Raw genomic sequence first — 25,809 nt, 5'->3', positions numbered from 1 at the left:
AACAAACTGTGACTAAAAGGGTTGATCAACATCTGAGACCACCAAATGCCAATTAACATGTCAATAGTTTGTTGTTTAAAGTCAACTGAAGATTGATCTACGTATGTAATTGCTTTAAGTGTCTTCTTTCAATGTATTGCTGTGTCATAGATATATAGAACAAAGGACTTAGAAATGTATAAATAGTTACTTGAAGCCTTGTATCCTTTGCAATTGATTTGAGCGTTGCAGCTCCTATTGCCTTACTGTAAAAACTTTATTTCGGTCGTAGACCAGCAATACAACAATATTAAAATAATAATGATAATAACAATAATAAGATGATAATATAAAATCAGACTACATTTATACGCATTTGGCATATTATATAACAATATTTGGCCACGATATGAATAACATCCGGATTAGGATTAGTGAGCAAATAGTTTAAATAGAAATCCTCTCCACGACCCGGAAAATTTATCAAAAGTGGGGCAATTTGTTGGCGTCTTATGTCTCTGTAATATTCACAATGCAGTAAAACATGAGCAGTTGTTTCAACGTTACCAGATCCACAAGGGTATAATCTTGATGTGTATGGTATACCCTGGAATCTCCCATGGAGCACAGCTGTTGGGAGAGCATTTACACGGGCAAGTGTTAGAGCTCGTCTAAATTTTGGAATTAAAATGCTACTTAGATATGTAGCAGGCTTGAGCTCGGTGCACTGGCTACCTATGTAAATGCTACTCGGTAACTTTGCATGATCCATCTGCAACTCCACGTCATGGATACGTTGCACAATTTCTCTTCTGGCCTGATCGAAACCTAATCTAATAAAATCATCATGAGAGAATCCATATAATAGAAGTTTTTCTGTAATCGCCAATTTCCAGTTGGATTTAAAGGAGTCTTCCAGAATTAAATGCACTAAGCCGACTTTCATGAAAACCAATTTTAACCAGTAGAGTATGATAGATCTCAAATAATGTGATTCAAATCTAACCAGATCCACCTCCCTTCTAATAACAGTATTTGGGACACAACATGGCAGCTGTAATATAGTTCTTATGAACTTAGTTTGCAGTGTTTCTAACGGAGCAAAATTATTAAATGGGCCCAATTGTGCACCATACATTATCTGAGGATACACTTTGTTCTATTCTTATTGAATATTGTTCTATTCTTCAATCCTTGTCTTCTTGGTTCCATGTAATATTCTAATTTTCTGAGATTGTGGATTTGGGGTTTTCATGAGCTGTACGGCATGATCATCACAATTATAACAAATTAAGGCTTGACTTATCTCGCTTTGCATGTAATGCGTCTGTCTCATATATCAGTTTCACCTTTTAATTTGCATTACTGAAATTAATGGACTTTTGCACAATATTCTAATTTTCCGAGTTTCACCTGTAAGCTAATCACATCTTCATACTTACTTTCTTGTTTAACTACTAAATAAAAAGTGCAAGTGTTTGAAACCAACAGCTGTCAATTAAATTGCTGGAATTCTGATTGTTAGTTTTTACATGCTACGTTTATAGGGATAGTAAAATAATATCTTTTCACTCTTTAAAGAGGTACAAACTTTTGCACAAGAAACTCCAGAAGTAGAGAGCTAAACAAGAAAAGTGGGTGATATGTTATAAGATGCAGTGTGTAGACTGGGCTATTTTCTCATGCAATTAGCAGCAGCAGATTTCATGAAAACCACTAGGCTATATTTGCTTGTAGGATTTGTCTTGGTCCTGGCTCCAGTCCTCAGTGGAGTCAGAAGACATCGAACCTGCCTTCCAGTCAAGAGAAGCTGCTTTTTAGCTCTTGTGACTTTTCCCCTGACACCACAAAGAAAGGAAAATTGACACTGGGAGTGGGTGGAAATCTGTTATCTTCTGCCCAGGCCTTCAGTTTTGACTTAGTCTTGATAATGATATCTGGAAATCAGTCGGAGTATTGAAAAGGGCCAAGCTAATGCTGTTTTACAAAATCAAAACAAGGATCATGATGTTCATGAGTTCCGAGATAACTTCATTAACTCATAAGAGGAATATTAAGTAGTAAGGAGTAGTTGTATTGCAAAGCCAAATTCATTTGTTCGGTTTTTTTTAAAGAGAACAATCTACTTTTTCTCCTATATCTGAATCTCCTGCAACAAGCACTTTGAGACTTCAGGAAGGCAGTCTAAGGTTGGGGTGATCATCAGTAGGATTTTATATTAGACAATTGTACTTAGTCTTCTTCAGTGCTAAGGCTTAGACTAGAGAAAGGTCTTGTATTGATAATAAGTGTTAAAAGAACTGGAGATAGGTTTGCAGGCAGTAGTCCTTCCTTCCACCCACACATACCCCCGCGGCGGGCGGCAGATACCACCCAGAGCGACGCCGTAGTCTGCCGTCTGGCCCGGCGTTGCTTCCCAACTGCGAGGCGCTTAACTGCGCAGGTGCAGTTCGCAGTTGGGAAGCAGCACCAGGCCAGTTGGCAGGCTACGGCATCACTCTGGTGGTATACACCACCTGCTGCCGCCGGGGTGTGTGTGGGTGGAAGGAACTACTGCCTGCTCTCACCGCCCCCCCCCCCACAGCCATCCCCTCGCCTCGGCAGCAGGCAGCTGCCTCCTACAGGCTCTCTCTCGCTCATGGTTGGAGAGAGAGAAACAAACACACACCGACGGGCCGCCAGGGCACACGACTTCCGGGGTGGGTGGTGTGCAGTGGCAAGGAGGGTTGCAAGGGGGCAACGCAGCCAGGCTGCCCGACCCACTAGGGAGAAGGGCAGGAGGGGGAGCCTGCCTGACACCCACTGCAGCATGGCCCACGCCGCCACTGCCTCTTCCAACTCGTGGGTGGGTGGGGTGGGGAGGCCACTGCCCCCGCCCCTGCCACCCACCCCCCAGCCACTGCCCCCACCCCCTGGCTGCGCCGCCACTCCCCCCCCGGCCAGCCAAGATTAAGAAACCAGCTCCATGAAGCAAGCCCACTGCACCCCAGTAATTTTAAAGAATACATTATAATAAAAATTAACACACACACACCTTGATACTGTGTGAACACTTTATTGCACAATTCGATGATTGAGGATGATGTCATTGTTGCTGGAAGTTTGGGTCCAGATCCTATTTTTTGTCAACACCTTCGTTTTAATCTTATGTATATAAAACCCGGCCAGTTGGCCAAATTGTTGTATTTTTTCCAAGAGTCTTCCGATCTTGGATTTTCTAGAAAGAACACTACATCATCCACAAAGGCTCTAAGTTTATACTCCTGTTTCCCAACTTTTGGGCCTTGTATTTGATCATCTTCTCTAATACTTCTACAAAGCACTTCCAGTACTAATATAAAAAGTAATGGAGAGAGTGGACAGTCTTGTCTAGTACCTTTTTGTATTTTACAATTATCTAATAGTTCCCCATTTATAATAATTTTAGCATATTGCTCCAAATATATTGTCTTAATAGCCCTAATAAAATTATTTCCAACTCCCATTACATCCAGTAACCTCGACATAAACTGCCAGGAGACATTATCAAATGCTTTCTCTGCATCCAGAAAGATCATAGCTATCTGCTTATCATTATGTTTTTCGTAATACTCCAGTGCATTCAAGACTGTTCTCACATTGTCTCTTAATTACAACAAATTAAGGCTTGACTTATCTCGCTTTGCATGTAATGCGTCTGTCTCATATATCAGTTTCACCTTTTAATTTGCATTACTGAAATTAATGGACTTTTGCACGATATTCTAATTTTCCGAGTTTCACCTGTATATGCCTGGTGGCGCAGTGGTAAAACTGCCGCCCTGTAACCAGAAGGTTACAAGTTCGATCCTGACCAGGGGCTCAAGGTTGACTCAGCCTTCCATCCTTCCGAGGTCGGTAAAATGAGTACCCAGAATGTTGGGGGCAATATGCTAAATCATTGTAAACCGCTTAGAGAGCTCCGGCTATAAAGCGGTATATAAATGTACGTGCTATTGCTATTGCTATTGCTAATTGCCGTTTTGGCAAAAAGCCTGCTTGATCTTCATGAATATAAAGTCTTAATACAACCTTCATTCTCCTTGCCAAAATGGCAGCAAAAAGTTTATAATCATTATTTAAGAGTGAGATTGGCCTGTAGTTCTTGACTTGCGTTAAATCTTGATCCGGTTTTGGAATTACTGCAATTTTGGCGTACTTCCAAGACTCCGGCATAATTCCTCTTTGCAAAATATCATTCATTGTCCATTGTAAAGGCTGTAATATTTGATCTTTAAAAGATTTGTAGTACGAAGCTGGTAACCCACTGAGACCTGGCGCCTTATTAGCTTTGCTATGATTTATTACTTCTGTTATTTCCATTATTGATATCGGTGCATTCATAATTTCTATATGATCCTTAGAAAAATTTGGAATATTTTGTGTTTTGAGAAATTTGTCAATTTTTGTCTCTTCTGCTTTGTTTCCTTTATATACTTCAGAATAATATCTAAAGAATTCCCTTTTTATTTCCTTTTCATCATAGGGAAGCCCATTTTTTGTTAATATTTTGGATATATACTTTTTTTTCCCTCACTTCTAATTTTCCAAGCCAACAACTTGCCTGGTTTGTTTGCAAATTCAAATGACTTTTGCTTTGCATATTTTAGGTTCCGTTCAACTTCATTTAATAATAACATAGAGAGCTGCTGCTGAAGCACTTTAATGACTTGAATAGTCTTCTTGTCCTTAGCCCATAGAAGTTCTCTTTCTTTTTTAGAAATCTCCATCAGTAATCCCTCTTTTTTCAGTCCCCTTTGTTTTTTAAGGTTTGCATTTTGTTGTATAAAAAAACCTCTCATAACCGCTTTTCCAGCATCCCAAAAAATTTTATTGTCCATTCCTTGGTTTAAATTCAATTCAAAATAGTCCTTTAACTTCCTTTTGGCTTTCTCCACAACTTCCGCTTTTTTCAGCAAGTATTCATTCAATCTACAGCGAAAGGGAACTGTTGCCTTCTTCTTCCATGTAAAGCAAATTGCATTATGATCTGAAAAGGTTCTGGGCAAAATGTCCATTCTTTTTATACATGGCGTAATAGATTTAGATGTCCAGACCATATCTATCCTTGAATGAGATTTGTATCTTTCAGAGAAATAAGTATATTCCTTTGCATTTGAGTTTTTGATTCTCCACAAGTCATAGAGATCCATGTGTTCTGCTAGATCAAAAAAAGCTTTAGGTAGCCTGCCTTGCAGATTCCTTTCAGACGTATCAGATTTTCTATCCAAGGATGTAGAGACAACTCCATTAAAATCTCCCAGTAAGACTAAATTAACATTCGATAACTCAGCCATCTTCTGTTCTAGATATTTATAGAATTCTACTTTTTTTTCATTGGGTGCATAAATTCCAATTATCACTGTTTTAATTCCAGAAACTAAGATTTCCAAAGCTAGCACCCTACCTTCATGATCAACCACTCCAGTATTTTTTTCCATTTGTAATCTGACTGATGCCAACTGATGTCCTTCATAGACATATTTGTAGAGGTACTTCCTACTCTTCACAGAGGCACATACGACGTTGATATGTGCATTATATTTTTTTGAAGCCCAGAGATTATAGGCCACAACTCAGCGATTGTCTATGTCATACTTTCCGACACTAACTGGAGCTGTTGTTTGCCTTCTGTAGAGAGGGTATCCATTCACATTTTCCTCTGTGGTGTTTCTGAACTCCTTTGGAAAGTTTTTGGAGCATCTACCGTCCTTCATGCAAGGTGCATACTGATTTATTGTTCCACAGGGACCACGAATCATGCACTTTGTTACAATTTCATACAGTCTTGGGTTGGCATTCTTATCAATCAATCAATCATTTTATTTACAGCTATAGGCCAAACAAAATTAAAACTTTAGACTGTTACCATGCATAAATATACAGCATAAAATAACTAAAAGATACACAGGCATTCTTATCAGGCATCTCTGCACTCACATACCTGTCAATATCATCTTTAGTGCGTATTCTGGATTCAGAATCTAAGTCAGCAATATGTGAGCATGCGGTAAGCCTTGCTTTTGGAATTCGATGACATAGATGTATGCAATGACATTTCCAAAAAGATGGTGTTTTAAGATATCGTCCAAGAGTGCTGTTAATTTCATTTTTAAAACTCGGACTATGATGTTTGGTCTGTGTTCTGGTCTTTGAGTGCCTTGCATTGCATTTCTTATCTCTGGCCAAGTTGGGTTGCAAGTGAAGGTCAGGAACAAATCCGGGCATCCAAACCTTCTGACTATTGCCATTGCATCTTGATAATTTTGCTGCATGTATCATGGGCTGCCATGGAATGTTGATGGAAATATAATCATTTTGCCAGTTTTAAGTTTTCCATGTTTGGCTTGAGTTTCCAGCGCATCTAAGAGTCCTCGGTATTGTCCTACTCGTAAATCTTTCTGATTTAATCAGAGGTAGTCTAATCGAGCTCCTTCGTTCTTACGTAAGCATGCACAATGTATTGCTGGAACAATTTTCCACTGCTATGCAAAAGACTGAAACCTCTATGCACAAAGAGCTGATTTGCAAAGTACTGCAGCTGTGTAATTTGCACTCGCTTAGCTGATCGTCTCTCTTCTACATGTTCCATTACAATATGCCATCCACACTAGTCTTTTGGGAAAAGCAAAGGGTACACCATTGGGTCAGTGTTGCGGTTCATTGGATAAATGGTCTAGCAAGTATTGCCAATTGGGTAGATGCATATATCTTGGCTGGCTGGTGGTTCACCATCCTCACCCACAAATATTTCTGCAACTTTAGTTCTAGAAGTAGGTGCATTGTATCTTCTTAAGTCCAGGTGTGTGTCTTTTAAAACCATTCTCACTTTTGCTGCTGGAGTAGTTTTAGTTAGTCTATGCATTTGTTGATAAGATTCAACAAATGGATTCATGTTTCTTAGCATGGCATCTAATCTCTCCATGACAATTCTTAAGCATTCTTGGTTGTTTTCCGTGCATTAATTTGTTGCTTCTTCAGAATCAAATATATACAGTTGTCTGTAGTCTGGCTTGTTTTGTTCATTTGCGTACAGTGGAGATACCTTATGGTATACTTGCCCATGAATAGTGAAGCAGTAGGGTCCTATTCTTGGACCTGTATTGATTTCAGCTCCCATGAGAGCCAAAGCCAAAGCAGCGTTGTATTCTCTGATATGGTGTCGGTAATTTTTTGCCTCAGGTGTCTGTGTTAGTAATAGTTCTTTTAGTAAATCAGGGGCTTCCAGGAAATATTAGAGTGAAACCTTCCTGTCATGACAACGCTTGGTGTATTTTCTTGCACAGTTGAGTTCAGCCAGCCAATAAAGTGCACCACAGTAATGGCAACTTTCAGTCATATTTTCACAGTTATGTTCATCAATGGTATCTTCATGTTGGAAGTTAGTGGCATCTGGTGCACGTTCTATTAGTTGACTTTGTCTAGCTTGCCATGCTGTGTTTATTCGTTCTCTGGATTCCAAGATCTCATCCACCCATTTCCTCCCCACCCCTGGTCTTTTTTGTTCTCCGTGTTCATTTTCTTTGCTTGCATTTCCCTCTAGCTCTATTTTTTTCTCATTTGCTTTTTGATTTCTGTCACGTTGATTTCTTTCAGTTCTTCTTATGTTTGTTTGTTCTGCAGATTCATTTCCTCGCTCTGCTCTTCGTCTGGCATTATACTCAATGTTATATGTTTGTGTAGCCATCTCTTTGAAATGCTCACACTCTTTTTTCTGTCTTTTCTGTTCTCTGTGTTCATTTTCTTTGTTCGCATTTTCCTCTGGGTCTGCTTGATGATGTTTAGTTCTTCTTTGATTTGCTTCATCCACAGATTGGTTTTCCGCTTTTGCACTTCTGCGTGCACTTTTATCAGTGTTTTGTGGTGTATTTGAAGCCAATTCCCCCCCCCCCATTTGCTCTTCAATTTCTGTCACATTGGTTTCTTTAAGTTCTTCTTATGTTTGCTTCTTCTGCCAATTCATTTCCTCCCTCTGCTTTTCGTCTGGCATTATACTCAGTGTTATATGTTTGTGTAGCCATTTCTCTGCAATGCTGACGCTCTTGTTCAACCTACATTTGGTTCTCCATGATCAAAACAAGGTTATGGTCAATCAGAGCAGAGTTTCTCTGGACTTTGTCTACTTTACCCCAGGCAGTATGCCTTAACCTGCAGTCCCAATTCCAGGCTACAGTGGCTTCCTTGGGGGTTTCCCCCCTCCCCCTCCCAATGATCTCTATGAGGACTGAAAGTTGTTGTGGTTGAAAGTATCAAGGCAGTGTATTCAATGTGGGGGCTTCTAGAATCTGCCTGAGTGAGAGTGGGTGGACAGAGTGATTTTTTGGGGGTGGGGGCGGGCAGAGTCATTGGACACTCACCATTGCTTGCTTTAGAGAAGGCGCCATTTTGTCCTGTGTGCCACCGCCAGCCCCCTCACTTGGCCAAGCTCGGCCACCTCCTTCCATCCTTCTCCTGTCTCGATGCGACCAGCTCCCACAGCCACTGAAGCCTCCAATTATCCTTGCCGCCACTAGCTCTCTCACTTGGGCCACCGCCTCCTACTGGCTCCACAAAACTGTCCCCGCCAAAACTGCTTCCTCTATCTATAGCAGCAGCTCCTTCATTCGCCCACCGACTCCTCTGACTGGCTGGCTAACGGCCACCTGCTGGGCATGCAGCTCCACTAGCCACCCAAACTGCCCACCTACTCAGGAAAGGCCAAGTCCGCAGATCGGCCAAATGGCTAGTGCTGCGCGTGGGACTCCAGTGCCCACTCAAACTGCCCTCTCCTCTGTCAAAACCCGCCCGCCCGCCTTCTAGTCCCTTCCCCCTTCCAGTGCCTTCTCCCTTCCCACCCAGCCGCCTGCCAGCCACCTCCAGCTGGCCTGTCACCACCACCTCACACCAGCTGCCTTCTCATGCTGGTGTGGCTTCGCCCGCCAGCTGGCCACTGCCTCACGCCAGCGCGGCTTTGCCCGCTGGCTGGCCGCCTCCTCTGCGCCCGGCCCAGTGAGGTTTGGTCTTGCTGCTTTCCACCGCCTGCCCAAACTCCTGGCTGCCAGCCGGTCCTGAACTCTCGTGAGAGTTCTGCCACACATATGATCTCCGCCACAGAACGTCTACAAGAATTAAATATAAAGAGGCACATATATGAGAATTAAATATAAAGATAATGCTGGCTGGGAAAGAGGGATGTGGCTTGTTCTCACTGGGAGAGGGCAAGGGCTGAGGGGACCGGCCAAGGCCTTGGGGGACTCCCATACCCATACCTGTCAAGTTTTGGATTTGAAAATAAGGGAAATTTTCCGACACCCGCCGCGAGCCATCCCACCACCACAACCAAGCTCCAGTATCTCTCAAATTTTAAGATAGGTGTACAAGAAATCTAAAATAACCACTTGTCAACCACTTACTTACTACAATTAGGTGATCAGAATCTGATAGGCCTACATTTGTTGACATTGAAATGCTGTGAACATTCTTATGCTATAATACAGCCTAAATGAAAACACAAAAGGGTATATGAAGCACATTTATTAATTTTACATTTTTTAGTTCATATACTGGTCAACACATTACATATTTACTGTTTATTTCACATTGCTTGTCTTCAAGTTAAATATTTACATTTTATTTTCATTGCACATTTTCTTTTAATTTATCATGTTCACTCATGTGGCTTTCTGGCTTTCATTAATGACTTATTATACAAATTTGTTGCAGACTTTGCATCCTTTAACACTTTTTTGGAAGGAGTGTATTTGTGGGCTGGGCCAGAGTGGTTGATTTTACATGAAAGTAAAGCACAAACAGTGCTGTTGTCTAATGACATCCTATTCTTTGTAACAATCTTTCTCACCATACTAAACACCCTTTCAGAACTGGCATTGCTGTGGGGAATGCAGAGTAAAGCCTTCATTAATCTTGGCAGCTCACTGAACCTCACATCCTTCCCTAGCAGGCCCCAGAATCTGTCAATTTTGTCTTCTTGGGGGAGTTGCTTGCTATCTGTCACCTGGTAGTCAATGAGTTCCTCTCTCAGCCTATCTTCACTGAAGTTCAACTGAGGGAATAGGGCCCCTAGCCTTTCCACTGTAAAATAAAACAAGTGTTTGAACATTGCAGATCTAAACCATGCAATATTTCATTAATTCAATCATTCTATCAATGGGGAACTGCCCTTAACATCTACCTGTCCCTGGAGTAATGTCGAGGCGAGCAGCAGGGTCCAGCACTTTCAAGTCCCTCAGAAGTGGATGGTCGAGGGGAAAGGAGGAGAACATCTTCTGAAGCGCTACTTCATAGAATCTTCATTTTAGGCACACGACAGCCTATACTCTCATACTGTCAAAAGATGATATCATAATTATATAACTGCTGGGTAATATACTCACTGAAAGATTTTCTTCTCGGCGGACACAGGAAGCTCTGTGCTTTTCATGAACGCCTTTGTGTCTGCTCCGATAAAGAGCTCTTCATCAGCCAACTGATGTCCTTCTCCATACTCCACCTCCCTGAGAAGTACACCCACGATGGCCCTGGCTGGAATGAGGTAGCCCAGGATCCTCCTGATCAGCCTGCACATCTCCTCTTCAAGTCTGTGAATTTGTACTCCCTCTGACTGCAGAAAATATCACTGGTCACAACGAAATAACAGTGAATTAAGAATGCTACAATTAGCACAATCATATTTAATTATAATTGATTATTATGCACACATACATTCAATATTATTGACACCCACCTGGAAGGCAATATTAAATTCAGATAAAGGCTTAAGGGCAGCAGTCAGGAACATGAAGTAGATCTTCACGGCTGGATCACGCAGATGGCTGGCTAGATCACGTACTTTGGCACTCCTCTTCACCTCCTCATGACTGTTAAAGTAGGCCTACAATACATAGGGACACAGGGTGGCAATTCATAACTAAAATGAAAACATAGCATAGTAAACTGTATGTATCTGCTGGAGTTACCATCCTTACCTGTAGTGCATCCCACTGGTTCAACACTCTCTGGATGCAGGTTAACAGACTCGGCCATCTGGTGCTGCAGTACCTGAGGAGCTTCAGGTGGTCTGAATCAGTAAAATCTACAAACTCGTTGTAGATTTCACATCTTTTTGCACTGTAATATAGAAAATAATTTTGTTAGTGGCTGGAAATGTATGTGTATATTTTTAAGAATATCAACTGCAGGCCTATCTAATTTATATGAATTCACCTTTTATCAAAGTGGGTGTATATCCCAACCAGGATGTCTTCCACAGGTACCTGTGCTGCTCTGATGGCACAGCCAGTGGCCAGCTGTGCTAGGTGGCAGATGCAGCCAAGGTCCTGGACGTGGGGCTGGCTGGTCTTCAGTCTGCTGATAACAGAGTTGTGTCTGCCTTTCATGACACTCGCATTATCAGAGTTAAAGGCTATCAGGTTCTCCCATGGAATGCCTCTTTTTCTATTGGAAACAGGAAAAAATGCAACAAAATGTCTCAGACAAAACGTAAGGTTATAATTAAATGCAAACTACTGCACACGTCAACAACACAGTGCAGCTCCCCTACCTTAATGCTTCACTCAGCTTTCCATACAGATTTTCGGCATTTCCCACGTTGCATATAGGCATCTCCATGAATCTTGTAGCGACCTGCAGAGTGGCCTCATCGTAGAGTCTAGTCAGGATGATGAATTCTTTGTCTGTTTTTCTGTTGTTCGATTCGTCACACATCAGTGAAAAGGGCTGAGATCGGCATGTTTTGGCCAACTCGTCATCTAGCTCTGCTGCTATGGCACCTGTTGAGTGAGTGCCCAGTAACGTTAGCTAACAATTAGCCGACAATATGCCTGCTGGACATTATCAAATATGTACGCATACATAATATTTATACTTAATTTGAATCAACTTACCTTTGATGAGTTGCGTAGCCTTGGTTTTCCCCGCTGAATATTTTCATGCACTAGCAGAGTCCGGGAACATCTCAGCTACACACTTGTTGAAGTCGTCACAGAAGGTGAAAGAAATGTTTTTGGCACACAGCATTGCCATTTTAACCTCCGCATTTATGACCTGGTCGGCCTCTGTGGTATTCCTAGTCACAAATGCTGACATCACCTGGGCATGTTTCTGTGCCTCTAGCCAGCGCTTGTGCTTGGTCGATTTTTCATGCTGACTGACATCGTTCCTTCCCCTGTGGGAGACACTAAAATCGCAATTACAAATCTTACAGAACGCGTGACTGTGCCCCATCCTGCTGCTCCTCTTTAGGAAAGTAAATTCGCTGTCCCACTTTTTGAGATATTTACATGACTTCTTTGATTTTTTGGCAGGAATGTCTTCTCCTTCACTTCCATGATCCATCTCTCTCATTTGTTGTTCCTGTTATGTTCCCACTGTCGGCACAAATCTCGCGACAACTGCTGCCACCCAGGCTACTGCACAGTTCTCACAAGGCTACACTGACAGAGTTCAGTTTGGAGTGGCAGAGGATTTTTAAAAAATTATATAATACGGGAGATTTCCGGGAAAATACTAATACGGGAGGACGGCGGGAAAGAGGGGTAAAATACGGTAGTTTCCCGGCTAAAACGGGAGACTTGACAGCACTGCCCATACCCTGTGGTCCTGAGGGCAATTGTCCTCCCTTGCTCTGTTATTGCTACACCCATGCGTTTGTGAGACTTTTAAAGAAATAGCTGTGTTTCCTGTAGTAAGCTGAAAAATGAAATGCAAGCAGTCAAACTTTGTGCTGTGTCTGTAAGCACCAAATTAAGGACATGAGCATAACACCATGTATGGACATGATTCAGAATAATTTATTTTAGTTTTGCTGACACTCCCTTATACTGGCAGTAGCCATTCATATTGGATTCCCCCGAATGCAACTCTCAATGGGAATCTCAACATCTTCTAAGGTCTTCTGAAATGTGCTGAATAGATGTTCTCCAGTTGTTATGGTAACACTTTTAAAAGCAATCACTTGTTCTTTCACTTCATCTCCTAACAATACATGCACAACTAGCTGAACCCGCACAGATCATCTGTGCATGAGTACACTTACCCTTTGGGCTTTAGTTGGGAGACTATAATTGGTCGTTTTGTCTTTTTCTGCTGTGTATCTGATGTATTTCTGCAGTCCTTTCTGCACAGCAGAGCACTGTGTCTACATTTTCTTCATTTATATTTTTTGCCTGGTGCATCAAGTCTTTGCACAGGGTTTTTTGTGTCATTGCTGTTCCGTTGAAGTTGGTATTTCTGTCTTGTAGCCCATTTAGGCTGGGATTTCTTTGTGTCTTAGTTTGTTAGTGTATGTTCAGAGAGACTTTGTTTGACTGGCTGCTATTATTATTAATATTAAGTTTATACTGCCCTTCCAAAAGGCTCAGAGCGGCTTGCTGCTACATGTGCAGTGTTTTCCTGTGGTCTGTTCTCCACAGTGTCTCTTGTTCTTGTGGGTTTTGTTAGAGTTTTGTAGTAGGCACACAGAATGATTGCACACTGGCTGTTGTGTTATTTCCAGGCCAAATGTGTTGGTGTTCCTGCCTGTTGGGTGATTTAGGCTGTGCTGTCTGTGTGTCTTAGTCTGTTGGTGTTTGGTTCAGGAAACTTTGATTGGCTGGTCGTCATTTTGTTGCTGTGGCTGCATTGGTTTTCTGCAGTTTTCTTTGCACAGTACAGTACAGTAGTGTAAAGTACAGTGCTCCCAGGAAGTGTGTGTGTGGGGGGGTGTTGTTTGTGGCATGTGCACAGAGTGATTTCACAGAGGTTGTTGTTTTCTTCCTGGGCCAAAGTTTTGGTGTTCTTTCCCTTTAGCCAAGTTACAACGAAAGAAAACGGGGATCACGAACCAATATAGAAACTAACCCGAAATAACCGTGATCATATGATCCTCTAAAGCACAAGAGGACCAATCACAATGAAACTGAACTGATAAAAAACGGGGGGGAAATGTGATAACTACAGTAAATGAAGGTAGAACCAATATGAAAAGATGTATATTGTTAATCTCCTAATATCACAAATACAAATGTAGAATCCTACTGAAAACCCTTCTATAAATCTTATACAGCTAATGAGTAATATACTTGGACTCAGAAATTATGTTACAATATATTGACACTAAACTTCCGTGACTAAACTATTTCCAACACGAATTCTTATTCCATTCCTCCCAAATAATACTAATACATAATAGGCATAAAGAACATAATACAACCAAAAATGATGCTGGTCTCTGGAACAAGAAAAAATATGACTCCAATCCATTGAAGAAGTAAATTGTCTCACTGTATCATGGTCTCAGACAGTCCGTGCTAGAAATGAAGCTGATTGAATCCAAGACAGCCACAGTATATGGATACAAAGGTCTAGCAATATATGTTCTTTAAATATATGTCAGGGTCCACAGAGAATATAGTCAAAACATCAGTGTAATATCAGTAAGATGGGGTCAGCAGACTACATCACGAAGTCACAGCATACATTATTCAATACATAAATCTGAGTGGAAAAAAATCACTTAACTTTCCAAGCTGGAAAAGATGCTTGTTAAGAGCTGAACAGGAACAGTAATGCACTTCACTTCCCAAGCTGGATAAGGTGCTTGCTGAAAGCAGGAATGGAGGTTGAACAGGAACAGTAACGATCATTTCAGTATGACTTTCTTCAGACCGTTCCCTTCAACAATTCAAAATAGATCTACAATATATAAAAATCTCCCATTATACATTAGAAAATCATTCTAGTTGTTAGCACATCTTTTCCATCAAGTGCTGGACCTGAATCCTAGCAACCTCCAAAATATATTTCTATTTAAACTATTTGCTCACTAATCCTAATCCGGATGTTATTCATATCGTGGCCAAATATTGTTATATAATATGCCAAATGCGTATAAATGTAGTCTGATTTTATATTATCATCTTATTATTGTTATTATCATTATTATTTTAATATTGTTGTATTGCTGGTCTACGACCGAAATAAAGTTTTTACATGTAAAATGTAACGAATCTTCAAAGTTGCAATAATACAAATTTACGGACAATGTAAATTGATGCTACTCATTGGAAATCTTTCATACTCTCAGAAGGTGAGCCAGATAATGATATTTATTGGCAGCATTCTTATGCAATCCTGTTAACTCCCTAATTAGGGCCATGAAACAGCTGGATTTCATCATGATGTAAAAACAGCATACTCAACGCTATGTTGATTGCCTAGAATGCTGACAATTAAGAAAACCTGATACCACAGTCTCTTCTCTAAAATCACAACTAAGAAACATAACACTTGTACATACAAGGTCCTAAACTATCAAACAGAGTATAACCTAGAATATTAAGTTTATTAGGCCTTTACTAACAAGCACAAATATAACCTAGAGTATTAAGTTTCCTAAGACTCTTAAAACTTTTATAGTTACATACACATAAATAGTAGCTCAACGGAACTACATACTAAAAATAAACAACTACATGAAAGGAAGAGGGAACAAATAGAACTGACCAGTGAGACTGAACAATAACATTTAAAGAAAACAAGACCAGTCTATCACAGTATTCAACCCTTGTGGTCCCAAGGTGGAGCATGAATAAATCAGAGATGCCGCTTTCTGTAACAGTGTTCTCTGTATATCTCTGCAACTATACCGATCGGCTGTAAATTTATATAGTACAAAGAATCTCATGTCCTCATGTCCTTATGTTGTTTTTCTTTAAAATGAATTACCATGGGTGCCTGTTCTATTTGATCCTAGATCTGTGCTCCAAAATACGCACTTTGACTGATCTCTCTGCCATTCCTATATACTATTTTGGGCATGGGCAGATCACTACATAGACCACTGACCTAGTTCTACAATTAGCAAAAAAAATTATTTCCATAAATTCACCAGTGTGAGGATTACGAACGATGGAAATATTCAGTGCCAAAGGGCAAACTGCGTAATTACCACTCGAATGAAAACCCATAATGCCAGGTGTATTAGATGGTTCTGTTCGTATATCTGATTTAACAAGTCTATTCCTGATGCTTTTAGTCTTTCTAAATGATATCATAGGTGGACGAGTGCATCCAGGAATATCTGCCAGAATATGCCAATGTTTTTTGATAATATTCTTAATGGAAAATGACAGAGGAGTATATTCCAATAACCAAAATAGGTCATTGGACTTACAGTGTTGGTGATCTTGTATAAGTTCCTGTCTGTCAACCAAGTCTGCTCTGACCCTAGCAGATCTAATAACATTACTCGGGTAGCCTCTACAAACCAAATGGTGTTCCAGTTTACATGCTTATTGCTGATAATGAGATGATTGCGTACAATTCCTCTTTATACGCAAAAACTAGCCAAAAGGGAGATTTTGGTTTGCATGCCATGAGCCAAAATGCAACAGAGAATTTTTCCACTTAGGCTTCCTATACAAAGTGAAGGCTAATCTGTTCTGCTGATCTCTATATATCCACATGTCCAAATAGGCAATTTTATAAGTGTCACATTCATTGGTGAATTTAATATCAGAATGAATATCATTCAACCATAGTACTAAAGAATCAAATGTTATTGGATCTTTATAAATGATAAATATATCATCAATGAATCTTTTAAAGGTACAAATTTGGTCAAAAAAATGATTAACTTCTGGATTAAGAATAATAGATTGCTCTAACTTGGACATAAATAAACAGGCAACATTCGGGGCAAGAGCACATCCCATCGCCAATCCTCGAATTTGTTTATAAAATTGATTGTCAAGCCTGAAAATTTTTTCTTCAAAAATCAAATCCACAAGTTCCATGAGGAAAAAAGTGGGAAGAATGGGGGTGGTATGGGACAAAAACAGTTCTTCAATAACTCTCCTGGCCTCATCTAATGGTATCGATGTATATAAAGAAACTACATCCATGGAAGCAATTAATGCATCAGGTGGAATTGGCTGGCCTTCCAACTTATGGATGAGGTCCTTCGTATCACGAATATAGGTGTTAATTTTAGACATGAAAGGTTTTAGATGATAATCCACAAATATGGCCAGAGGTTCTAAGACAGCATCATAGCTCGATACAATGGGGCGTCCCTTTGGAGGAAAGCCTGGTTTATGTATTTTGGGTAAAATGTAAAATACAGGTACACGTGGATGGATTTTATACAAAAATTTGTATTCTTGATCTGAAATAATATCCATAACATTGGCTTCATCCAAAACTACTTTAATGAGGGACTTGATAATTATTTGTTGGATCTCCAGGTATAGGTAAATAATTTGACCTATCATTCAGTTGTCGCTGAACCTCTTGGATGTTATCTTTTTTTTAATCACTACAATTGCCCCCACCCCTTTATCTGCTTGTTTGATAATGAGATCTGAATCATTCTGGAGTGAGTTCAAAGTGAGATGTTCAGCTGTACTCAGATTGAAAAACTTCCTTTTGCTGTTATATATACCTTCCACACGTGTTAAATCCCTTTCAACCAATCTATGAAACACCGTGATATTAGAAGAATCTAACACTGAAACAAAAGTAGATCTAGAACGAAATGGTGTATCATCATTGGGGGTATCCCTAAAAAACCTTTTTAACTTAATGAACCGAATAAGTTTGTAGAGATCTACCCTAGTTTGAAATGGATGGTAATGAGGAATAGGAACAAAGCTTAGCCCATACTGAAGGACATGAAGTTGTTCAGTAGAGAGATTTTTAGAACTTAAATTGACTACTAAATCCGATTCCTACCCATGGGCGGCGTCCTCACTGAAAAATACGGTCCCGACTGTCATTTCAGTTTTTAGCTTGTCTATCAAGCCTGACTCTCCTATTCTGTTCATCCTCCAAAGGACCGGAGTCCTCCGAATCTGAATACTCAGAGGAAATAATAGGATATTTCCATGTGACAGACTTTTTACATGACATGTTATTAGGATGCCACTTATATACTTGATCTTTATCATAATCTCTCTCATCATGCACAATTTTTTTGTTCTTAAAATTAATTAGTTGATCTTTAAATTATCCGAGGGACTCTTCCAATTCTTTCATCTTTGTATCATAAACATCTCTAGTGGATGCCATTTGTAATTCCGTAGTAATCTTGTCAATATCCACCTGGATGCTCAAAGATTCCTTAGAAGATCACTGAATAATGAGGACCATAAGGTCAAAACGACATTTATTCAGGATCGCCAACCACTTGTCCCAGAACTCATTATCTTGTCTAAACAAGGTTGGAGGTTTTTGAATTCAGAGCCCTCTAGGTATCCTTTTAACTTCAAAATATTTTTTCAAATAAGTGGCATGTAGCTGAGTTTTAATTAATTTCTTCTTGATATCAAGAAGATCCGTCCATTCAGGTGTCACTATTCTAGGCTCTATAAGCCAGCTTTCCCCAGGACATTGTCCCAATATAGGTGCAATTTCTTCCTCCGAATAAGCAAAGGTGTCCACACATGATGCCATGCTAGTCCACAACCCGAACACGAAACACAACCAAAGAAAATGGGGATCATGAATCAATATAGAAACTAACCCAAAATAACCATGATCATATAAACCTCTAAAGCACAAGAGGACCAATCACAATGAAACTGAACTGATAAAAAATGAAAAAAACACGTAATAACGAAATGAAGGTAGAACCAATATGAAAAGATGTATATTGTAAATCTCCTAATATCACAAATACAAATGTAGAATCCTATGAAAAACCATTCTATAAATCTTATAGGTTAGGATCACAGTTATTTCGGGTTAGTTTCTTTAGCCAATTTAAGCTGGTATTCTTGTGTGTCTTAGTCTATTGCTGTTTGGTCTATTTCTGTCCGGTCATTGTTGAATATTTCTGTGTAGACACAGTTTGGGATGTCTTGCCATGATGACACAACAGTTAGTGAATCAAACGATCTGACCCAAGATAAGGCAACATATAGTTGTTTGTGACTGAAAACTGGTTCTTGTAAGTAGAGGCATATTCTGTCAAAGGTTTGTCCTTGTGATTTGTTCATGGTCATTGCAAATGCTAATCTGATTGGAAATTGTCATCTTTTAAATTTGAAAGGCATATTTGTGTCTGAGAGTATCAATGGGATTCTCGGGATGAGGTTGTTTGCTGTGTTTTCGGTGTCTGTTATGGCTCTTGCTTCAATAATGTTGGGTTGCAGGCGTATTACTATGAGACATGTCCCATTGCATAGTCTTTTTGTGGGTACTAAATTCCTAAGTAGCATGATGACTGCTTCTGGTATTACCCATAATTGGCATGGTGGCATGCCAGTTGGGGTGAGGCTGTTCAAGAATTCCTCTGGGTATGCTAGGCGATCTTCTTCATGGTCACTTTCAATGGTGTCTATACTTTCATATATTCCTCTCCTAGAAGATGTTCGAGTACCCGGTTGTACCTGGGTAGCACTTCTGTGGTAACTGTATTGTTTCTCCATTTCTGCCGCCACCTACTGCTAAGAGCCATGTTGCAAAGTCTTTTTCGTTGTGCAGAGCACGCATGTTTTGTTTCAGCTTCATTACATGAATGTGTTTCCAAAGGTGATGCTTTTTAAGCAGCTGGCCACAGTCAGGGATCTTGATCCTCTTACAATTTCAGGGAGGATTTGTCAAAAATCACCACCTAGCAAGATGGTTTTGCCTCCAGATGGTTTTGAGGATTTTGTTAGATCTTTGAGGAGTCTGTCTATAGCCAGGAAGGCGTGTGCATGTGTCAGACTATCAATTTTGCATTGGTGAGGTTTTTTGCTGCAGTTGTGTTTGGCTTTATATTGCATGTTGAGCTTGCATTCAAGATCAGTGGTATCTTGAAAACTGAATGTGCAGTTCTACCTCCTGGTAGCAGAGTAGCTGCTGTTCCCGTTGAAGCCAAAGATATGGTCTGGTCTCCTTTGCCTCGGATTGTGTGTAATAGTGTGGCATAGAGGAATGTTTTCCCTGTTCCTGCCGGTCCATCTAGGAAGAAGCAGTGTGGTTCTTCTGTCTGATTGCCATATATAGCTTCAAGTACTGTGGTGACAGCTTTTTCTTGTTCTTTGTTCAGTTTGCTTGTATGTTTTTTGGCTTTTCCTTCTCTTCCAGAATGTCAAATATGCATTGTTTGTCTACAGCAGCTGGTAGATGCAGTACTGGCAGATTCATTCTTTTAAGGCGCAATCCATAAGTCCTTACATGAGTTTCCATTTCAGCAAGTGCATATTGTGGCCCCGTGGCCTTGGAATATTTCTGGACCAAATCTTCACACAGGGCGTGTTTGTGTTGATTCCAAAGTTCAGCCACATCTTCTGCTTCTCCAAATGCACAGATTATTGCCAAGAGCATTCTTAAAGAGTGTGGAATCTGTGTCTGTTCTGCCTCAGTTAGTGTTTCATGCCAGTTTCTGTCACCTTCTAGAAGTCCTCGTGCTCGGCAGGCATCTTGGAAACTCTCACAGAGTTCCCCATTGACAGTCCTCAGTCTGTTAAATCCAATGGCACTCTTGATTCATGTGAGTAGCATGCACAGATAGTATCATTCAGTATCTTTGATACTAACTACTGGCATTCTTCCAATAACTCCTTCCTCTAATCGATGTAGTTTTTTTCCATTTTGTGTGGATCTTATCAAAAACATAGTTCTTGGGGATGTCTGTGTAAGTGCAGTTGTTTGCTTGTTGATCTTCTTGATTTGAGTTGGAACCAGGCAGTTAACATGGTTTGTTTGGTAGATGCCATTGAAATGGCCTGTTCTTCTTGGCCTTCATGATAAATCAATTGCTGGTGTTCTTGCAAATGAACTGGTAAGCAGATTATGGTGTACAACTTTTCTGTCAGGGTGAACTTATTGATTTGCCACATTGCCTCTGGGGCACTAATATATCTTCCATCCAGAAAGGTTGTTTTCGACATGCTCGAGCACGTCAGTTTGATTTTCCTGTTGTAGCTTGATTGATGTGGCATCATGCCCTTTGTACACATATTTGTAGAGGTACATACTTGACAGAGGCACATACTTCTACGTTGATATGTGCGTTGTATTTTCTCAAAATCCAGGGATTATATGGAATGACCCATTGATTATCTACATCATATTTGCCAACCATGACTGGGACTGTCATCCACCTTCTGTAGAGAGGGTATCCATTCACATTCTCCTCTGTGCTGTTCCTGAGATCTTTGGGTTAGTTCTTGGAGCATGTTCCATCCTTCATGCAAGGTGCGTATAGGTTTATGGTGCCACAAGGTCCATGAATCATGTGCTTTGTTACAATTTTGTAGAGTTTGGGGCTAGCATCCTTGGAGGGTATCTCTGTATGGACATACCTGTCTATATCATCTTTGTTCCAGATTCTGGATTTTGTATCCAAGGTCAGCAGAATGTGAGCATGTGGTATGCCTCGCTTTTGGAATTTGATGACATAGATGTATGCGATGACATGCCCCCAAACTTGGTATTTCAAGATATCATCCAAGAGTGCCATTAATTTCATTTTGAATGCTCGGACAATTATGTCTGGCCTGTGCTCTGGTCTTTGAGTGCCTTGAATGGCATTTTCCCCCTGGCTGGAGCTCATCAGTATGGGATCATCAACTGAGCATGCTCAAGGCAGGCCGGAAAGTAATTAACTGTACTTCCTCCCGCCGTAGGGCGCCAACCCCTGTTCCGGTCCTGTCTGCTCAAGACTCACACATTTAGTGTTTGGCTCCACTGGAATTTGGCCTGTTGGCTTAGCTTTTGTTATTTTTCCTGTCCAAATATTTCTCCAAATTCGTTTTGTTTTCTTTCTATTTGGCTGATTGGCTTTTGCTTTTGTTTTTTCAGTTTGTTGGTTTTTCTCATCGCTTCTTTGTCAAGCGGGCTCTTTGCTATGGCTACAATTGGCTCTTATAGCTCATGCCAAGGAGCTAATTTGGGGCTCTCTAGCCTCAGAGTTTATGGGCTCCTATGTTTCTGTGGAGTCGGAATGAGCTGTGACTGGCACTTAGCAGCTCTGGGACAGCCATTCCTGCTCTGACAGCGGCTTCAGTTCCTATACACCTCTTTTCCCCGCATAAGACACAATAACGCAGCATGCAGCCTAAGAAGGGAATGGCATAAGTCACTGAGACACAGCAAGCAGGCTACAGAGGGGTATGGTGACAAGCCTCGTTAATTCTAGCATGTCTCTGATTCTGTTAAAATGCGATAAGAAGGAGCACAAAGGGGAAGGATGATATCACGTCCATTGGTGCGTCCCTGGTGGCGGCGGCGAGGGTCAGCTGGCTAGTCTGCACTTTCCCACAAACACACATACCCTTCCCAGGCGGCTGGCACATGGTGCAAGTCCAAGGGCGCTGAGGATCAGAAGGACACCGTGTGATGCATCTACCCCTGCCATTTGCGACCAGGAGGCCCTCAGGTAACCCGCTCCCTTCCCCTATGGGGCCCAATCCGCAGTAATCTTCTCCCTTACAAGGGAGTGTTTGGCCATTTTTGTAAGCCCAGCCTTCCAAACAGACTCGGCAGCCTGCTACAGCCCCCACCCCCTCTGGGCCCAGGGGTTTCCGCTCTGTGCAGCCAGGTCTCTTTGGCCTCCTCTCCCTCCCCAGCTTCCAGGCCAAAGAGGGACGTCACGCAGTTTGCAATGTGCGACCAGGCCTCTTTGGCCTCCTCCCCAGCTCCCAGTCCGGGGAGAGACGTCACATAGTTTGCAGAGTGTGGGTGTTTATTTCCATACCAGGCTTAGACACAAAAAGCGCCTTCCCGATCGCCCTCCTCTGCTCAGTTTTGGACCCTAGGCATGCTAAGGTCTCTTGTCTGCACGTGTCCCTCCTCCCTGGCTCCTGCCAGGCCAGGTTCCTCTCCTCATCCCCTGCTCTCACCTCGCCTCTCCACCCCCTCCCACTAATCCTTTCTCACCACTCAATTTTCTTAAGGATCTGAGACTTGTCTCATGGGTCCCTGTGCGGGACTTGAATAGGGAGGAGGACAAGATCTCCGAGGGTGAATCGACCTCAGTGGCTACTGCCCTAATGCTGCAAGGGAAAAGGAGAACATTAAATAAATGAATAAAATGAAATAAAATTAAATAAATACAATAAAGATATACTTGACTAGCAAGCCAGGAATTCCTGCTGGTATGTTCCCTTACAATGGGAAACACCTATATCGGGCAGCAACGATGTTGGAAGCTGCTAACGACATTATCTCTCACTGCGCTGGGGATGTCAATGGTTATCTTGCCTGTAAACCTATTTCAACGCCTGTTAGTGCTGTGGACTTTATGTGTTATTGTCCAAAGCTAGAGGGCAATAAAGGACGTAGCTCCTGCGGATGTTACCACTCCTTCTGAGCTGAACCAAGGTGTGTGTTTTTTTTCTTCCTCTGCAGGCCCCTTCTCTGATGTGCCTTTCCTGCACTCTTTAGCAGTTTATGCTGGCAAGATGGCAGAACCCTGCTTCTCCCAGGTTTCTGGGCTGATACCCAGGAAACATTGCTTTCTCATTCCCGCAGCCACAGCCCTGTTGGCCACACCCAAAGTGGATCCTCCGTGGTCTGAATGGTCTCAGGTCCCCCCTGAATATTGAATGAGCACACTCCAGTTACAGAGTGGGCAGCAGAGGACGGTTTAGTTGTTGCAATTATTTAGAGAAAACACAGGGTGTTCCTTGTGGAACTAATATTATTGGTCAAATACACTTGCATAGGGAAGATCTAAACCTGATCTAAAGTTCTACATAATGGATTGGTAGGAGAGAGAGAGAGAGAGAGAGAGAGATGTTTCCAGTTTCTCTCTAGGAGGAAAAGAAGGATTGTGACTCAGCAGAGAAGTGCAGTACAGCAGACCAGGGTCGTGGAAGAGAGACAGATAGAACAGTCAGGGAGACCCTTTCTCACTATCTCTACTCCCAGTGCTTCTAAGTGGGCATTAGGATAGCTGATACAAAAGGTCATGTCCCAGATACGTTGGGTTATGGCAATTTTGGCCTTGCTGTGGCCCAAAGTTCTAATCAGGGGCAGGGGAAAACCCAAGGACGCTAACATTGCATTGATATCCTTCTTCCAGCGGGTCATAAAACCATCCTCCAGTATCAAGGGAGCAATGCCCGTAGGGTGAAAAATCAAATTAAGCCAATAAGAGAAAACCATTTTCCAGAGTCTTGCTTCTACAGATGGCCATCTGATCTCGAGCCTCATATCAGCATTTGAAACTGAGCACGGTAATCTAAGAAGAGACCTAAAAAACTTAGATTGGACCGTCACCAACTTCGGATAATTAGTTTTACTCCCTAGCGCGCCTCCCACTAGGAGCAAGGCAAGAGCCTTGGCCTTAAAAAGCTCTAAAGCTACTTGCAGTGAGTGAGCTCGTTTCTTTATGTGCAATGAGCAAATTGCTGAGGCGGCTTTCTGGGCGTTGGCAACAACATAATCCCTATGTGCCATAGTGCTTCTATTGGCCTGTAACACAACTCCAAGATACTTAAATTGTCTGGTCTGCTCTAAAGTATGCCCATTAAGTTTCCATATAAGCATCCTAGGTCTAGCTGCAAAGACCATGATTTTGGTTTTGTCATAATTCAAAGACAGTTCATGGTCATTGCAAAAGTTGGTCAGCTCTTTCAAAATTCGCTTACGTCCTATCCTTGTCCTAGAAATCAACACAGCAGCACCAGTGTACAGTAGCATATTAATGTGTTTTTGAGCTAGTTTAGGTGGATGAAAGTCCAATTTCCTCATGTGTTCCACAACGGGGTTAATATAAAAATTAAATAGTGCCGGGGCCAAAATACACCCTTGCCTAACCCCAGTCCTGGTTAAAATTGAATTAGTCACCTGATCTTTCCTATTTAGCCTGAATTTGAGGGTGGTGTTCTAGTGTAATTTAACCATCACCAGGAGAAGTCTCCTGTCGATATTTGTTTGCGTGAGCCTCTCCCATAATTTGCTCCTGGAAATCTGATCGAAAGCTTGTCTGAAATCAATAAAAGCAGTAAAAAGTGCCCCTGGGGATTTCCCTGAGTATTTTTCAGCCAGGTGTTGAAGGACAATTATTGAGTCCGTGGTGGACCTACCTGCCCTGAACCCATTTTTCTCATCTGCCAGAATTTGATTGGCATCAAGCCATTCCAGGAAGTGACCCAATAGGTGCCTGACATACAGCTTTCCAATGACACTCAGAAGGCTAATAGGACGAAAATTAGCTGGTTGATCTTTGGGACCCTTCTTATGAATGGGGATGGCGATGGCAAGTCCCCAGTTCTCAGGGATCTGGGCTGTTCAATCCACAAAAGAAAAAAGGGCTGCCAAGACTGGTATCCACCAATCACTCTTTTCCTTTAAACACTCTATGGTGATATAATCTGAACCCGGGGCTGTACCAGACTTAGACTGGTTCAATAGGGAGGCTATTTCGGCTTCTGAAACAGGCAACCAGTGTGTAACGCTCTCTAAGTCGCCCGTTATTTCATAAGAATTTCCAGAAGCTGCATATAGCTTAGTAAAATGTTGTTCCCACACCCGTGCTGATATTTGGGAATCCACTCTAGGAATATCCCTGCCCAGATATCTGGCAATTAAACGCCAGAACAGAGAATTATTCTTTAATTGGGCAGCTGAAATCAATCGTGCCCAGTCTGCTGCATCAGCTTCAACTTTTTTCCGCTTAATTAATCTTTTATATTCCCTCTTAAGTTGTATAAGAGCGCCGCTTATGGGCTGATTGAGAGTCGACCGATATTTATTATATTCTGAATACAGCTTCTTTTTAAAATTTTGGCACTCTTCGTCAAACCAAGGTTTGTGTATAGAGAGATGTGTGTCCAAATTGGCCTTAAGAGGATAACAAAGATTATTGAGCAAAAGACCGATTATCTGGTAAAAGGCACT

General features: G+C 41.4%; 1 pseudogene; it reads right to left on the bottom strand.

The window, feature by feature from the left end:
- Positions 1–20,814: 20,814 nt before the first annotated feature.
- On the bottom strand, positions 20,815–21,517 carry LOC128327412 (uncharacterized; annotated as a pseudogene).
- Positions 21,518–25,809: the final 4,292 nt, after the last annotated feature.

The sequence above is a fragment of the Hemicordylus capensis genome, chromosome 5 (genome assembly GCF_027244095.1).
Source record: "Hemicordylus capensis ecotype Gifberg chromosome 5, rHemCap1.1.pri, whole genome shotgun sequence".
Lineage (NCBI taxonomy): Eukaryota > Metazoa > Chordata > Lepidosauria > Squamata > Cordylidae > Hemicordylus > Hemicordylus capensis.
The sequence above is the reverse complement of the archived record's forward strand: the minus strand, read 5'-3'. Positions and strand labels throughout refer to the sequence as shown.